A 19,469-nucleotide genomic window follows, 5' to 3' on the forward strand; every position below is an offset into this window, starting at 1 on the left:
GTGGTTTTATTTTCTTGATTTCATTTTTGTGGTTCATCCCAAGAAAGAAGATAGAGAAACAAAAGTTGTTGGCTTTTGTAAGATTAGATCAAACAAGTTGGTTTTGATCGTTTGATTAAAGTTAGTATTATATATTACTTTTGGGTTATATACGGACTAGCGTTCGATTGGTGTTGCTTGACGTGCTGTGTGGATCTATCATAGAGATGTTCATACACTTTGAATATATGTTTCAACGTAGACGCGGATAGTTGTTTCTACCGTTCTTGCATCGCTCGTTAAAGGTACATCTAAACTATACTTTGTGAATTATTTACTTGACAATTGTTAGTGGTGTAATTGGATCTTGTTGGGATCGTTAATCGTGTGAATGTTTTACTTGAAAGTTTATTATAAATAATAAAAGATGTTTATTATTAAATAAAAAATATGTTTATTTTCATGTTGCGCTGCGTTTATAAAATTTAAAAGTACACACGGTTTTTCATCATGAACAAGTTCAAGCCTCTATCACATTCACATACCTTTGCCTAGTTCATAACCTTCGATTTACGACTGTATAGATACATAACAAGAGATGAAATTGTATGCATAATACATATGTAAATAGAAATCGGATGATAAAAAAGATGGTGTACCTATTTTTTATCTTGACGAAGGTGATTGTTTGTGTTATTTGATTACTCGGTAATGGTAATGCTGTCAACAATAAAATCAGGCTACTGAAGTGTTTCTCAGCTTTGGAAGTAGATGACATCACCATCCGGATATTAGTTTGGTCTTCATCTTCTTGTTGAAGTAGCTATGTAAACTAAAATATTTAAAAATAATAATAATAAGTTCTGGACCATGTGATCAAAAGTATATATTCATTACAAGCAAAAAATAATAAAGTTTATCCTGTTCATACTACTTAATGAGAGGATAACTAGAAGTATAGCATATAAAAAAAAAAACTTTTCAAAATGCTCCCAAATTTTCCCCCCCTAACGGCTCTTCTCAAAACTTTTCAAAACCTTTTGATCTCAACCACCCTGCACCACCTATCTCAGCCAGCCTTTCACCTGCTCCAGTTTCCCTGCCCGACATACCTTCTTCTCCGGCGATTAATTCCTTTCGAACACCTTTCACCCTATCCGACTATATACCCAATCATCCTCTTCGCACCTCTCTACCGTTGATGCTTCACCTCCGCCATTCTCTTCTCCTGGGATCTCACGCTCTGCCAAGAGAACACCTTCGATTAACAACGATTCTGGTAGCACTATCTTCATTGGAAGGTTATGTTCCGGTTATGAAAGACCATTCTGCAAGATAATTTTGGAAAGTTGGGTTTTATCGTCGAGTTAAAGTCTTGGCCAGATCGTCGTTACGCCTTCGTTAAGTACGATTCGAGGGAGGTTGCGGTTGAAGCTATTTGGTCCTTGAACGACTCAAAACTGTTTGGCAAACATATTTTTGTTGGGTGGGCTAAAAGGTCGCAGTCCTTCGGCCCCAAAACATCACTGTCTTCGCACAATCGTTCTCCGGTATTACGAAATAATCTCAATTTTAATTACGCTATCATTAATCGAATGACGCTTAGTGCTTTGTTAGTTGCTTCTCAGCCTTTGTCTAACGATATGGTTATAGCTTGCCTTACCCGAAGAGGTGTTCTAGCTAGTGAAATAATTAGATGGGACACTTTCAGTGTAATAATCGTGTGTCAAGACATCGTTAATTTGGATAAATTAAAGGCTGATCATCCTAGGTTGGATGGATTGTTGTTGATCCTCGAGTTTTTTTCGTTTTTCATGGTTGTCGATATCCGGATTCCCAGTTAATTACTTCTCTCCGGAGAATATTTCTGCGATATGAAATGTCCCGTTCATATTGACTATAAACGTTCCATATTAATTGATTTCATCGCGAGGTTTTGACCTCTATATGAGACGTTTTTCAAAGACTGAATTCATTTTTAAAATAACCATAACCTTTATTTTTATCGATAAAGGTTTAAAAAGCATTACGTAGATTATCAAGAAATGATAATTAAAATATACCGTTTACACACGACCATTACATAATGGTTTACAATAAAAATATGTTACATCGAACTAAGATCTTGAATGCAGTTTTTACACAATATCATACAATCATGGACTCCAAATCTTGTCCTTAATTTAATATGCAACAGCGGAAGCTCTTAATAATCACCTGAGAATAAACATGCTTAAAACGTCAACAAAAATGTTGGTGAGTTATAGGTTTAACCTATATATTATCAAATCATAATAATAGACCATAAGATTTCATTTTTTTCCCCATAAATATACATCTCATATCAGGCATTTCGCAAACTGCATAGAGATAAAAATTCATTCATATGTTGAACACCTGGTAACCGACCTTAACAGGATGCATATAGAATATCCCCATCATTCCGGGACTCTCATCGGATATGATAATTCGAAGTACTAAAGCATCCGTACTCGGATGAGGCTTGTTGGGCCAAATAGATCTATCTTTAAGATTCGCGTCAATTAGGGGCCATTTCCCTAATTCTTAGGCTACCAAGCTAAAAAGGGGGCATATTCGGTTCGATAATCCAACATAGAAAGTAGTTTCGGTTACTTGTGTCTATTTTGTAAAACATTTATAAACTGCATGTATTCTCATCCCAAAATAATAGATTTTAAAAGTGGGACTATAACTCACTTTCACAGATTTTTACTTCGTCGGGAAGTAAGACTTGGCCACTGATCGATTCACGAACCTATAACAAATATATACATATATATCAATTTATGATCGGAATATATTCACAACATTTTTATTACGTTTTTATGATTTAAGTTTGTTAAGTTAGCAGTCCTCGTTAGTAACCTACAACTAGTTGTCCACAGTTAGATGTACAGAAATAAATCAATATATATATATATATATATATATATATATATATATATATATATATATATATATATATATATATATATATATATATATATATATATATATATATATATATATATATACATATACATATACATACATATCTTGAATCAATCCACGACCCAGTGTATACACGTCTCAGGCTAGATCACAACTCAAAGTATATATATTTTTGGAATCAACCTCAACCCTGTATAGATAACTCAAACATTACTGCATATAGAGTGTCTATGGTTGTTCCAAATAATATATATAGAAGGGTCGATATGATATGTCAAAACATTGTATACGTGTCTATGGTATCCCAAGATTACATAATATGTATAATACAATATAAATTAGTTAGGATATGTTTAGTCTAGATTTGTTACAAAATTTTCGTAGCTAAAACTAACAAGTTTATCCAATTTTGTTTTACCCGTCATTTCTTCGTTTCAAATCCGTTTTGAGTGATTCAAGTTGCTATGGTTTCATAATGTACTGAAATTTATGAAACTAAATAGAAAAAGTATAAGTTTATAGTCGAAAATACAGGTTACGAGTCATTTTTTAAAGAGGTAGTCATTTTCGTTGAAAAAACGACATCTTGATGACCATTTTGAAAAATATACTTCCACTTTGAGTTTAACCATGATTTTTGGATATAGTTTCATGTTCATAAGAAAAATCATTTTTCCAGAAAAACAACTTTTAAATCAAAGTTTATCATAGTTTTTAATTAACTAACCCAAAACAGCCCGTGGTATTACTACGACGGCGTATGTCCGGTTTTACGGTATTCTTCGTGCTTTCAGATTTTAAATCATTAAGTTAGCATATCATATAGATATAGAACATGTGTTTAGTTGATTTTAAAAGTCAAGTTAGAAGGATTAACTTTGTTTGCGAACAAGTTTAGAATTAATTAAACTATGTTCTAGTGATTACATGTTCAAATCTTCGAATAAGATAGTTTTATATATAAGAATCGAATGATGTTATGAACATCATTACCACCTCAAGTTTAGTAGGTAAACCTACTGGAAGTGACAAAAATTGATCTAGCTTCAAAGGTGTAGTGACCCGAACTTTTCCATGTTTATATATATTAAATGAAATTGTTATTTACATGATTAAGTGTTCCAACATGTTAAGCAATCAAACTTGTTAAGACTTGATTAATTGAAATATGTTTCATATAGACAATTGACTACCTAAGTTGACCGGTGAATCACGAACGTTAAAACTTGTAAAAACTATATGATGACATATATATGATTATATATATAGTTAACATGATATTATGATAAGTAAGTATCTCATTAGGTATTTTAACAATGAGTTATATACATAAAATTGAGTTTATTGAATTAAGAAACTCGAAACGATATATATAACGATTATCGTTATAACAACGTCTTACTAAATACATATGAATCATATTAAGATATTGATACACTATGTTTAATCATGATAAATGATAAGTAAACATGTCATTAAGTGTATTAACAATGAGCTACATATGTAAAAACAAGACTACTAACTTAATGATTTCGAAACGAGACATATATGTAACGATTATCGTTGTAACAACATTTAACTGTATATATATATATATATATATATATATATATATATATATATATATATATATATATATATATATATCATACTAAGATATATTAATATATCATAATATCATGATAATGTAATAATTTAACATCTCTTTATATATAATAAACAATGGGTTAACAACATTTAACAAGATCGTTAACCTAAAGGTTTCAAAACAACATTTACATGTTACGACTAACGATGACTTAACGACTCAGTTAAAATGTATATACATGTAGTGTTTTAATATGTAATCATACACTTTTGAAAGACTTCAAGACACTTATCAAAATACTTCTACTTAACAAAAATGCTTACAATTACATCCTCGTTCAGTTTCATCAACAACTCTACTCGTATGCACCCGTATTCGTACTCGTACAATACACAGCTTTTAGATGTATGTAATATTGATATATACACTCCAATGATCAGCTCTTAGCAGCCCATGTGAGTCACCTAACACATGTGGGAACCATCATTTGGCAACTAGCATGAAATATCTCATAAAATTACAAAAATATTAGTAATCATTCATGACTTATTTACATGTAAACAAAATTACACATCCTATATATCTAATCCATATACCAACGACTAAAAACACCTACAAACACTTTCATTCTTTAATTTTCTTCATTTAATTGATATCTCTCAAGTTCTATCTTTATGTTCTAAGTGTTCTTCATAAATTCTATAAGTTCTAGTTTCATAAAATCAAGAATACTTCCAAGTTTGCTAGCTTACTTCCAATCTTGTAAAGTGATCATCCAACCTCAAGAAATCTTTCTTATTTATAGTAAGATATCTTTCTAATGCAGGGTAATACTCATATTCAAACTTTGATTCAATTTCTATAACTATAACAATCTTATTTCGAGTGGAAATCTTACTTGAATTTGTTTTCTTGTCATGATTTTGCTTCAAGAACTTTCAAGCTATCCAAGGATCCTTTGAAGCTAGATCTATTTTTCTCATTTCCAGTAGGTTTATCCACAAAACCTGAGGTAGTAATGATGTTCATAACATCATTCGATTCATATATATATAAAGCTACCTTATTCGAAGGTTTAAACTTGTAATCACTAGAACATAGTTTAGTTAATTCTAAACTTGTTCGCAAACAAAAGTTAATCCTTGTAACTTGACTTTTAAAATCAACTAAACACATAATCTATATCTATATTATATGCTAACTTAATGATTTAAAACCTGGAAACACGAAAAACACCGTAAAACCGGACATACGCCGTCGTAGTAACACCGCGGGCTGTTTTGGGTTTGATAATTAAAAACTATGATAAAATTTGATTTAAAAGCTGTTCTTCTGGGAAAATGATTTTTCTTATGAACATGAAACTATATCCAAAAATAATGGTTAAACTCAAAGTGGAAGTATGTTTTTCAAAATGGTCATCAAGACGTCGTTCTTTCGACTGAAATGACTACCTCTTACAAAAATGACTTGTAACTTATATTTCTGACTATAAACCTATACTTTTTCTATTTAGATTCATAAAATAGAGTTCAATATGAAACCATAGCAATTTGATTCACTCAAAACGGATTTAAAACGAAGAAGTTATGGGTAAAACAAAATTGGATATTTTTTGATTGTTGTAGCTGCGGGAAATATTGTAACAATTCTATACAAATCATATCCTAGCTAACTTATATTGTATTATACATGTATTCTAATATATTATGTAATCTTGGGATACCATAGACACGAATACAATGTTTTGACATATCATATCGATCCATATATATATATATATATATATATATATATATATATATATATATATATATATATATATATATATATATATATTTCGGAACAACCATAGACACTCTATATGCAGTAATGTTGGAGTTAGCTATACAAGGTTGAGGTTGATTCCAAAATATTATATACTTTGAGTTATGATCTAGCCTGAGGCTTGTATACACGAGGTCGTGGATTGATTCGAGATATTATATATTGCTTTATTTCTGTACATCTAACTGTGGACAACTAGTTGTAGGTTACTAACGAGGACAGCTGACTTAATAAACTTAAAATAGTAAAACGTATTAAAAATGTTGTAAATATATTTTGAACATACTTTGATATATATTTACATATTTGTTATAGGTTCGTGAATCGACCAGTGGCCAAGTCTTACTTCCCGACGAAGTAAATCCGTAAAAGTGAGTTATAGTCCCACTTTTAAAATCTAATATTTTTGGGATGAGAATACATGCAGCTTTTTAAATGTTTTACAAAATAGATATAAGCACATGAAACTACTTTCTATGGTTGAACGATCGAAGCCGAATATGCCCCTTTTTACTTGGTAACCTAAGAATTAGTAAACCAGTCTACTAATTGACGCGAATCCTAAGTTAGATCTATTGGGCTCAACAAACCTCATCCGTTGTAGCGGATGCTTTAGTACTTCGAATTTTTATATCATGTCCGATGAATGTCCCGGAATGATGGGGATATTCTTATATGCATCTTGTTAATGTCGGTTACCAGGTGTTCACCATATGAATGATTTTTATCTCTATGTATGGGATGTATATTGAAATATGAAATCTTGTGGTCTATTATTATGATTTGATAATATATAGGTTAAACCTATAACTCACCAACATTTTTGTTGACGTTTTAAGCATGTTTATTCTCAGGTGATTATTAAGAGCTTCCGCTGTTGCATACTAAAATAAGGACAAGATTTGGAGTCCATGCTTGTATGATATTATGTAAAAACTGCATTCAAGAAACTTATTTTTGATGTAATATATTCTTATTGTAAACCATTATGTAATGGTCGTGTGTAAACGGTATATTTTAGATTATCATTATTTGATAATCTACGTAATGCTTTTTAAACCTTTATAGATAAAATAAAGGTTATGGTTGTTTTAAAAATGAATGCAGTCTTTGAAAAATGTCTCATATAGAGGTCAAAACCTCGCAATGAAATCAATTAATATGGAACGTTTATAATCAATAGGAACGGGACATTTCAATTGGTATCCGAACGTTGGTCTTAGAGAACCAGAAATTTGCATTAGTGTGTCTTATCGAGTTTGTTAGGATACATTAGTGAGTCTGGACTTCGACCGTGTTTTCATTAAAAACGATTGCTTAACACTTTTGTTGGAAACTATATATTATTAACATGTAAATATTATGTGATATATTAACCTCTTAATGTGTTTGATATTATGTGATAGATGTCTACCACTAGTACAAATCCCATCGACTCACCTAATAATAATGAAGAGTCAAATATAATTTGGGAAGATTCACAAATTCCCGAAGAGGAACCGGAAGAAGAGGAACCGGAAGAAGAGGAATCAGAAGAGGATGAACCAGAAGAGGATGAACCGGAAGAAGAAGAGGTTCCGGAGGAAGAAATATTGATACCTACAATAAATTGATTAAATAAAAAAAAATTATCAACCAACGGACCAAAGTTAAAATTGATCAATGGTGTTTTCGCCGAGAAAGCAAAATATTGGGAAGATTACCAATTTTCCGATGAATCGGATCCCGATGAGGATTCCGATGATGTTATAGAAATTACCTCGACCCAATTTAATAAAGAAAAAGAAAATAATAAGGGAAAATGTATAAAAATAGAGAAACCTGATTCCAACCCCGATAAACTTTATATGTATTAGAAACGTCCTTATTTTCTAAATTGTAACAATAACCCGGGAACCTCTAAACCACCAGGTTTTTCTAAACCATTGTGGAAAACGACGGCTCGTATTAGAGGTACACCATATATCCCTAGAAAATTAGGAAAACGAACCAAGTTCGAAGAAGAAGAAACCAGTGATTCAGATTAGAGGGTTGTAATCATGTTGTGTATTATATGTATTGTAGTGTGCTTGTACTTTTATGTTCTATGTAAAAATTGCTTGTATTATTTAGTAAATATCTTTTACGAATCTAATCATTGTCTATTTTACAGTATAAAAACAAAATGGGCGTTAAGGGTAGACAATCGAATATTTTAGAAGACCTACCAGAGAATATGATTGAGGAAATCTTGTCTAGAGTCGGTCAGAATTCATCAGCACATTTAGTTATGGCAAAATTAACTTGTCAAACATTTGAAAGACATTCCAGAAATGCCTTAGTTTAGAAAAGGCTTTCCTTTGATAGGTGGGGTATATCACATTGGGGAGACCGTAAGTTACGCCGTGTTTTCTTTAAAGCGTTAAATGCGGGGAACCCAAATGCAATTTTACGCTACGGGTTAAGAACCTATTTTGACTCAACATATCCGAACATAGGATTTCGTGAGTTTGAAAGAGCTTATAACATGCAACATAAAGAAGCATGTTATACTTACGGGTTAGTGATGTTCACTTCTTACCAAAGTGAGAAAAAGAACATCGGATTACAACTTTTAAATAAAACCTTCCCACAAGTGACGGATTCAGTAGTTGGGTGAGAAACAAGGTTTTTAGATTATTATGGGGTTGTTGGACATTACGAAACCCTCGTCCTTTTATGCTGCCTAGCCAATGGTCATAACGGTTATTTTCCACAAGATCAAGGATGGAAAGTCGTCTTAGTAAAACCTGAATGCATGACTTGTTTCTGGACTTATGAATTACGTGTCTTTATTTCTTTTACTGAACAACTTGCGTATTAACTAGAATTGCCTTCATAGCTTCTGAGTAGCAAAGTTATTATGTGCTATATTTCATCCTATATGTATAATAGTGGTATTGTAAGTTTGTAAAATATTGTATATAGTTTGAACGAAAAATATTATTGTAATAAGTTTTTCATATAGAATAGTAGTAGTTGAATTGTATAATAGCTGCAAAGTATGAACTTAACGGGTAGGTACTACCCGAATTAAAACTATAAAATGCTAATATGAAGAAAAAGCTTTTATAAATAAGTTCATATTATTCTATGAAATACTATTGACTACTCTTAAATTCTATATGATTAACTCAATTCTTTTTTGGCTATTTTTGAAGGAAATAGCACCGGCGACTCGTGAGAACTTGAACATGAGTGAGGAAGACTTTCGTGTTTTCTTCGCCGCGAACATAGCCACAATATAGGCTGCGATGCAAAATAACAATAACTCTGGATCTAGCAGTGGAACTAATTCCGCAAGAAATCGTGTAGGATGCCCCTACAAAGAATTCACTGCCTGCAAACCTTTGGAATTTGATGGAACCGAAGGACCAATTGGATTGAAACGGTGGACCAAGAAGGTCAAATCGGTTTTTGCCATAAGTAAGTGTACTGAAGAGGACAAAGTTAAGTACACTATGCATACCTTCACATGTACGGCGTTAACATGGTGGAATACCTATCTCAAGCAGGTAGGACAAGATGCTGCTTACGCACTACCATGGTCAGCATTCAAGCAATTGATGAACGAGCAGCATCGTCCCAGAAACGAGGTCAATAAGCTCAAGGTAGAGCTTAGAGGATTACGAACGCAAGGTTTCGATATCACCACGTACGAACGACAATTCACAGAATTGTGCCTATTGTGTCCCAGAACGTTCGAAGACGAAGAAGAGAAGATCGACGCATTTGTAAAAGGGTTACCGGAAAGAATTCAAGAAGATGTGAGTTCACACAAGCCCACCTCCATACAAAAGGCAAGTCGAATGGCTCACAAATTAGTGAACCAGATGAAGGAAGGATTAAAGAGCAGGCGACCGAAGAGGCTAACATGAAACAAGTCAAGAGAAAGTATGAAGAAACCAATGACAAGAGTCACCAATACAACAACAACAATCACAACCACAATCGCAATAACTATCCCAATAACCGCAACATCAGCCACAACAACTTCAACAAACGTCCAAACAATAACTACAATAACCGTCCCAACAACAATAACAACAACAACAACAGCAGCAACAATAACAATCCCAACAACAATCTCAATAACAACAATGGCAACAAAAACCAAAAACAGCCATGCCAAAGATGTGAAGAGCATCACCTGGGGTTCTGCACGATATTTTGCAACAGGTGTAAAAGAAATGGTCATAGCGCGAAGAAGTGCGAAATCTACGGACCAATGCATAATAGAACTAAAGGAACAAATAATGTCAGAACCAATAACACCGCCAAAGTTTATTTTGGATGTGGAAAACCGGGCCACTTTAGTAGAAATTGCCCGAATCAGGGGAATACTAATGGGCAGGGCCGCGGAAGAGTTTTCAATATTAATACGGCAGAAGCGCAGGAAGACACGGAGCTTGTTACGGGTACGTTTCTCATTGACAATAAATCTGCTTATGTTTTATTTGATTCGGGTGCGGATAGAAGCTATATGAGTAGAGATTTTTGTGCTAAACTAAGTTGTTCACCGATGCCCTTGGATAATAAATTTTTACTCGAATTAGCAAACGGTAAATTAATTACAGCAGATAATATATGTCAGAATCGAGAAATTAAACTGGTTAGCGAAACATTTAAGATTGACTTGATACTAGTAGAGTTAGGGAGTTTTGATATGATAATCGGTATGGACTGGTTGAAAGAAGTAAAAGCAGAGATCATTTGTTACAAAAATGCAATTCGCATTATACGAGAAAAAGGAAAACCCTTAATGGTGTACTGAGAAAAGAGCAACGCGAAGTTAAATCTTATTAGTAACCTGAAGGCACAAAAACTAATAAGAAAAGGTTGCTATGCTGTGCTAGCACACGTCGAGAAAGTCAATTTTGAAGAAAAAAACATCAATGATGTTCCCATCGCAAAAGAATTTCCCGATGTATTTCCGAAAGAATTACCGGGACTACATCCACACCGATCCGTTGAATTTCAAATAGACCTTGTACCGGGAGCTGCACCAATAGCTCGTGCTCCATACAGACTCGCACCCAGCGAAATGAAGGAACTTCAGAGCCAATTACAAGAAATTTTAGAGCGTGGTTTCATTCGACCAAGCACATCACCGTAGGGAGCTCCTGTTTTTTTTTGTTAAGAAGAAGGATGGTACATTTAGGTTGTGTATCGACTACCGAGAGTTGAACAAACTTACCATCAAGAACCGCTACCCACTACTGAGAATCGACGACTTATTTGATCAACTACAAGACTCGTCGGTTTATTCGAAGATTGATTTACGTTCTGGGTATCATCAAATGCGGGTGAAGGAGGATGATATTCCAAAGTCTGCTTTTAGGATGCGTTACGGTCATTATGATTTTATGGTTATGCCGTTTGGGTTGACTAACGCACCAGCTGTGTTCATGAACCTCATGAACCGAGTATGTGGACCATACCTTGACAAGTTTGTCATTGTTTTCATCGATGACATACTTATTTACTCAAAGAATGACCAAGAGCACGAAGAACATTTGAGAAAAGTGCTAGAGTTATTAAGGAAAGAAAAACTGTACGATAAGTTTTCAAAGTGTGCATTTTGGTTGGAAGAAGTTCAATTCCTCGGTCACATAGTGACAAAAAAGGTATTCAGGTAGATCCAGCAAAGATTGAAACCGTTGAAAAATGGGAAACCCCGAAAACTCCGAAACATATACGCCAATTTTTAGGGCTAGCTGGTTATTACAGGAGATTCATCCAAGATTTTTCCAAAATAGCAAAACCCTTGACTGCATTAACGCATAAAGGGAGGAAATTTGAATGGAAGGATGAACAAGAAAAAGCGTTTCAATTGTTGAAGAAAAAGTTAACTACGGCACCTATATTGTCATTACCTAAAGGGAATGATGATTTTGTGATATATTGTGACGCCTCAAAGCAAGGTCTCGGTTGTGTATTAATGCAACGAACGAAAGTAATTGCTTATGCGTCTAGACAATTGAAGATTCACGAGCAGAATTATACGACGCATGATTTGGAATTAGGCGCGGTTGTTTTTGCATTAAAGACTTGGAGGCACTACTTATATGGGGTCAAAAGTATTATATATACCGACCACAAAAGTCTTCAACACATATTTAATCAGAAGCAACTGAACATGAGGCAGCGCAGGTGGATTGAATTGTTGAATGATTACGGCTTTAAGATCCGTTACCACCCGGGGAAGGCGAATGTGGTAGCCGATGCTTTGAGCAGAAAGGACAGAGAACCCATTCGAGTAAAAGCTAAGAATATAATGATTCACAATAACCTTACTACTCAAATAAAGGAGGCGCAACAAGGAGTTTTAAAAGAGGAAAATTTAAAGGATGAAATACCCAAAGGATCGGAGAAGCATCTTAATATTCTGGAAGACGGAACCCGGTATAGGGCTGAAAGAATTTGGGTACCAAAATTTGGAGATATGAGAGAATTGGTACTTAGAGAAGCTCATAAAACCAGATACTCAATACACCTTGGAACGGGGAAGATGTACAAGGATCTCAAGAAACATTTTTGGTGGCCGGGTATAAAAGCCGATGTTACTAAATACGTAGGAGAATGTTTGACGTGTTCTAAGGTCAAAGCAGAGCATCAGAAACCATCAGGTCTACTTCAACAACCCAAAATCCCAGAATGAAAATGGGAAAACATTACCATGGATTTCATCACTAAATTGCCAAGGACTGCCAGTGGTTTTGATACTATTTGGGTAATAGTTGATCGTCTCACCAAATCAGCACACTTCCTGCCAATAAGAGAAGATGACAAGATGAAGAAGTTAACACGATTGTATTTGAAGGAAGTCGTCTCTAGACATGGAATACCAATCTCTATTATCTCTGATAGGGATGGCAGATTTATTTCAAGATTCTGGCAGACATTACAGCAAGCATTAGGAACTCGTCTAGACATGAGTACTGTTTATCATCCAAAAACTGATAGGCAGAGCGAAAGGACGATACAAACGCTTGAAGACATACTACAAGCATGTGTTATTGATTTCGGAAACAGATGGGATCGACACCTTCCGTTAGCAGAATTTTCCTACAACAATAGCTACCATTCAAGCATTGAGATGACGCCGTTTGAAGCACTCTATGGTAGAAAGTGCAGGTCTCCGATTTGTTGGAGTGAAGTGGGGGATAGATGTAGTGACCCGGAAATTTCCGACCAAATTTAAACCAAATCTATATATTATTTCGACACGATAAGTAAAGTCTGTAATGTTGAGTCTCAAAATCTTTGAATTATTTTATGAATTCATTTGACCTTTGACTATTCCCGACGATTCACGAACAATTGTTATAAATAAAGATGTATATATATGAATAATTATATATGTAAATAATTATATTAAATATATTAATGAACCATTAAGTAATTTAGTTTTTTTTATGAAAGATAACTTTAAATAACTAAATCTTGATATTTCGAATATATATATAGTATAAGGTATATAAATGGATCCATTATAATTTGCCAATGTTATCAAAATATTAAAGATATAGTGTATACTTTGAGGTTAATTGTTTAATATATATATATAATTATCTGTTTAACATTTAAAACATAATTGTATATATATATATATATATATATATATATATATATATATATATATATATATATATATATATATATATGTGTGTGTGTGTGTATATAAATAAACCTATATATATGGTTTTTTTAGTAAAAATTATATTGTAATATAAAAAATAAATAAACATTAAACATTCAATGAAAGATATCACATAATATAATTATTAAATATTATACAATTAATGATATGTATTATCAATATATTGAATAATTGCAAGATAAGAATACAGTAGTTATAGTAACATTATTATTACATTCATTATTATTATTAATACTAATACTAATGTTAATATAAATAATAATATCAATATTAAATGTAACATTATAAATAATATATGGATGTGAAATTTAACACAATTAATTTGTTATGTCATTATGACCCATATATTATTGTTATCATTTGTAATATTATTAATATAATATTAATATCATTATCATTATTATTACTTATTATTATCATTAATATAATTATTAATATTATCATCAAAATTACTATATTATCATTATGACCAAAAAGTATTAAAACTATTATTAATATGGAACAACTTATTAATTACTATTATTAATAATATTATTAATATTACTCTTATTATTGGTATTAATTGAATATTATTATTATTAATATTATTATTATTATCTCTATTATTATTACTAAATTATTAATTGTACATTATTTACTAATCTATTTTGAAACTGATATAATCAGATAGAAACAAGGAGTTGTTATCTATCAAAATCATCTAATTGTACGATTTCCTTCAATCACTATCTGTATATTTTTTTATCTATTTTTTTTTGGAATAAATCCTCCTGAGTGGATTTCACGTCCTTATTGTCTGATTTCTGTTACCAATCGACCTCAAGTAATCACTTCATGTTTCTACAACAATTATCTATCGCCTTATGTACAAACATACGCTGCAAGTTGAATTAAAAAGAAGAAAACATTAAAAATAATTAAACCGTCCTCTGTTCTTTATACTTTTGGGCCAAAATTCGAATTCAAGTGTTATTTCAAAATTCACAAATGTAGAGTTGTTCTAAAACATGTCGTGAATGTTTATGAACAATCTCAGTATCCAATTCTTCAAAACGAGAACAAATTTGGGGAGTCAAAGTTCGAGTTAAAAAAGTCAACTAATTCTTCTTCCTTCGAATTCTCGATTTATATGTTATTTCTGGAGCAATTGATGGGTTCCGAAGAGTCTAGGTACGATTTACTATCACTTTCATTTTTCAATTTCAATCTAAAACTGTCTTAAATTGAATATCACGACTTGGGTTTCTATTTTATTTTTTTCGAATACAGCTACTGTTCTTCAAATCTTTTATTTTTTTTTTGTTTTTCTTTTCATGTCTAGTAATCATGATTACGTTGTTCCTGTCCCAACCCAATCCTTAAATTAGTAGTGATGTCCATTAAAATTGGTTCTCTGGTCGAAAGATAATTGAGGAAGAAGATGAAAGCATTTCATTGACGGGTTAAATATAAATGATCCTGTAATCTTTCGGATAAATGGGCATAGCCCAGTTGGTTAAATGAAGTGGCGAGTTTTCGGGAGGTCGCGGGTTCGAGTCCCGGCTCTGACGATTTAATTCTTTTTAAGCTATTTAAGGTATTTCTCATATTTACAATTATTATTATTATTATTATTATTATTATTATTATTATTATTATTATTATTATTATTATTATTATTATCATCATCATATTCATTACCATTATTATTAATATTAATATACTATTATTATTATTACTATTAATATTATTATTGTTATTGTTATTATTATGATTATAATTATAATTATAATTGTTATAATTAGTATTATAAGTGATATTAATGTTATTACTATTGTAGTTTATCAAATAAGTGTTATTATCATTATTATAGTTATTATGATTATTATTATTATTACTAGTATTATGAAAATAATATAAATTAGTATTATTTCCATAAACATTCGTATTAGTAACATTCTATAATTATTAGTATTATCATTACGTAGTATTATTATTATCATTGTTTTTTTATGATAACAAACCATTAAAAGCATTGTTATTAATATTATCATGAGTATCGTTATTAGATAATTATTAAAAATATTATTATAAACATCTTTAATAGTAAAATTAGTATTTTTACAGTTACTATTATTAATATCATTATATTTATCACTAAAAGGATTTTTAACATTTTTATTTTTATTAGTAATAATAAGTATTATCAATATTATCATTTTACCATTATAAATATCATTTTAGTATTAGTACAATTATTAGTTTTAACAAACAAACGATATATATATTTTACACATTAAACATAACAAAATTAATATTTTCACATACAAAAAATACATGAAACATATATATATATATATATATATATATATATATATATATATATATATATATATATATATATATATATATATATATATATATATTGTTCGATTTCGAGTATGTGTATTAATAAATAAACAAATGATATAGGTTCGTGAATCCGAGGTCAACCCTACAATTGTTCAATGTCGTCATGTGTATTTTTACTACAAAATACATTAGGTGAGTCTCATTTGCTCCCTTTTTACTCATTACATTTTTGGGCTGAGAATACATGCAAATGCTTTATTAACTGTTTTACAATATTTATATGCGTGAGTTTCATTAATCCCTTTTTAAATGCTTTTGCAATATATATTTTTGGGACTGAGAATACATGCGCTGTTTTTATAACTGTTTTACAAAATAGACATAAGTAATTGAAACTACATTATATGGTTGAATGATCGAAATCGAATATGCCCCTTTTTATTAAGTCTGGTAATCTAAGAATTAGGGAACAGACACCCTAATTGACGCGAACTCTAAAGATAGATCTATCGGGCCCAACAAGCCCCATCCAAAGTACCGGATGCTTTAGTACTTCGAAATTTATATCATGTCCGAAGGAGGATCCCGAAATGATGGGGATATTCTTATATACATATTGTGAATGTCGGTTACCAGGTGTTCAATCCATATGAATGATTTTTGTCTCTATGTATGGGACGTATGTTTATGAGAAATGGAAATATGAAATCTTGTGGTCTATTAAAATTATGAAATGATTATTTATGATAAACTAATGAACTCACGAACCTTTTGGTTGACACTTTAAAGCATGTTTATTCTCAGGTACGAAAGAAATCTTCCGCTTTGCATTTGCCCATTTTAGAGATATTACTTGAAGTCATTTATGATATATTTCAAAAGACGTTGCATTTGAGTCATTGAGTTCATCAAGATTATTATTAAGTCAATTATAGTTAGATACATTATGAAATGGTATGCATGCCGTCAACTTTCGATGTAATGAAATATTGTATTTTCAAAAACGAATGCAATGTTTGTAAAATGTATCATATAGAGGTCAAGTACCTCGCGATGTAATCAACTATTGTGAATCGTTTATAATTGATACGGACTTCATCCGGATTGATTAGGACGGGTCCTTTCAGTTGGTATCAGAGCGGTGGTCTTAGCGAACCAGGTCTACATTAGTATGCATAACTGATAAGTCGTTAGGACGCATTAGTGAGTCTGGACTTCGACCGTGTCTGCATGTCAAAAGTTTTGCTTATCATTTAATGTCGAAAATTAATTGCTTATTATCCTTAAAGTCTAGACACGTCTTATTGCCTCTATTGCATAGACAGTGTATAGATAAATTCATATCTTAGCGTATCTGCTAGTCCATATCTTAGCGTACCTGTTACTGTAAACTTTGCCTGTCGTATTCCGTAGATTCCTCCGTAACTTATGGGATTTTAATATTATACATGCATATGTAAATTATGTATTGCAGGGTACTAATCTACATCCTATAATCTATTTCTTATCGAAAATCCTTCATCTGATCGTACGAGATGAATCTCTCAACCAGTTCGGGTCCCTCAGATTCCAATAGCTATTCCGATAATTATTCTGACAACTATTTCGACATGGATATCCACCTGAGCTCTAAAAGCATGCGTCACTAGAATGAATCGACCAATCATTCATCCCTAATTTATCTGATGAGTTTGTAGTCGACTTAATCAATGGAGACTCGAAGAAGGCAATTCCTTCCATCAACCGAATTCACCTCTTGACAATAAACCTGAAGCGTTTATCGGCGAACCTGATCGAGACACCATTTTCTCTCTCATTTCCAGAGTATCTAGTCACGATCATATACTATCTCAAATTCAAAACCTCATTCATCCGCTCGTTCCGACCGACAATCATCCCGGAGTAATAGCAAAAGTCAACGAGCTTCGCGCCCGAGTTGTAACCTTGGAAAATATGGTGCAAAACGTACCAGCTTCAGCAACATCACCGGCTCCAACAGTACCATCAACATCAACAACAGTACCACAACAACCCAAGTTTCAACATCACATGCCTCAACATCTCAATCTGTACCTCGAGCATAATCATCATTCTACATGATGTTCTACATCATCTATCTTCGTTCGACATGATGATTTCGTAATCTCTAATGTTTTAGAAATTATATATTCTTGTTCTAACGGTAAATCAAATGAGTTTAATATCATATTAACTCATTAAATCCATTATTACGTCTGAAGAAAATATATATGTATATATATTTTCATAAAGATTGTAATTAAAAATTCTTTCGTACAAACTGGTAATGGTGAAAATATTTTAACGGGTAGGTAATACCAGGGGAATATTTAAATTTTACATTAATAAGTTACATTGTACGTTCTTCGAATCTGTTTTAACAGTCATATACTATCCTACTTACATCCACCGATATACAAATCCGTTCACCACAGAACAACCATATTCATTCAATTTCATATTTGGATTTTTATTTATCAGAATCCAACAAGTGGCATAATGAAGAAAACATTTGACAAAATAAAATTTGTTAGAAACAAACAAATTAACTATGAGAAATTTTGTTAAGAATCCACGTTAACTGTTCCTAGCTAATTGTTCCTAGCTAACTGATTACATTTTATTTATCGCAATTAAATCATCGCAATTTACATTCTCGCAATTTTATTTATTGTCATTTAATTTCTGTTATTTACTTTACGCACTTTATTTATCGTCATTTAAATTTCTGTTATTTATTTTTACGCACTTTAAATATCGGGACACGTATACAAGGTTTTGACATATCATATCGACACATCTATATATATTATTTGGAATCACCATAGACACTCTATATGCAGTAATGATCGAGTTCTCTATACAGGGTTGAGGTTGATTCTCAAATAATATATATACTTTGAGTTGTGATCGAGTCTGAGACGTATACGGGTCACGATACGTATTAATTAATTCAAATATTGTATATTAAACTATATATGAATTATTGGACTGTTACTGTGGACTATCGACTGTGGACTATCGAGATTGGACAATTTAAAATGAATTAAAATATTGATTATAACATATGAAACTAAACAACTCTTCAAGTTT

This window comes from Rutidosis leptorrhynchoides, chromosome 8 (assembly GCF_046630445.1).
Source record: "Rutidosis leptorrhynchoides isolate AG116_Rl617_1_P2 chromosome 8, CSIRO_AGI_Rlap_v1, whole genome shotgun sequence".
NCBI classification, from domain to species: domain Eukaryota; kingdom Viridiplantae; phylum Streptophyta; class Magnoliopsida; order Asterales; family Asteraceae; genus Rutidosis; species Rutidosis leptorrhynchoides.